Here is a 671-nt window from a genome sequence, read left to right on the forward strand (position 1 = left end):
TGTTGCCCAGGCTGGAGTGCAGTGGCGTGATCTTGGCTCACTGCAACCTCCACTTCCCAGGTTTAAGCGATTCTCCTGCCTGAGCCTCCAGAGTAGCTGGGATTACAGGAACCTGCCATGACGCCCAGCTAATTTTTGTATTTTTAGTAGAGACTTAGTAGAGACGAGTTTCACCATGTTGGCCAGGCTGGTCTCAACCTCCTGACCTTGGGTGATCCACCCGCCTCAGTCTCCCAAAGTGCTGGGATTACAGGCCTGAGCCACAACGACCAGCCTTGCTCTTTCTTTGAGACATGGTCTTGCTCTGTCACTCAGGCTGGAGTGCAATGGAGCAGGCTTGACCTCCTGGGCTCATGATCCTCCTACCTCAGCCTCCTTAGTATTGGGACCACAGGTGTGCAACACCATGCCTGGCTTTTAAAAATTTTTTTAGAGATAGGGTCACCCTATGTTGACCAGGCTGGTCTTAAACTTCTGAGCTCAAGTGATCCACCTGCCTTGGCCTCCCAAACTGCTGGGATTACAGGCGTGAGCTGCTGAGCCTGGCCTAGCTTCTTCTTGATGCCTTTTCTCAGACCTCATATCCAATCCATCAGTAATGCCTGTTGGCTCTACTTTAAAAATAGGCCCCAGACACCCCTGACAATCCACCACTCTCCTTTTTGTTTTTA

This window comes from Hylobates moloch, unplaced genomic scaffold (assembly GCF_009828535.3).
Source record: "Hylobates moloch isolate HMO894 unplaced genomic scaffold, HMol_V3 SCAFFOLD_54, whole genome shotgun sequence".
Classification (NCBI taxonomy): Eukaryota; Metazoa; Chordata; class Mammalia; order Primates; family Hylobatidae; genus Hylobates; species Hylobates moloch.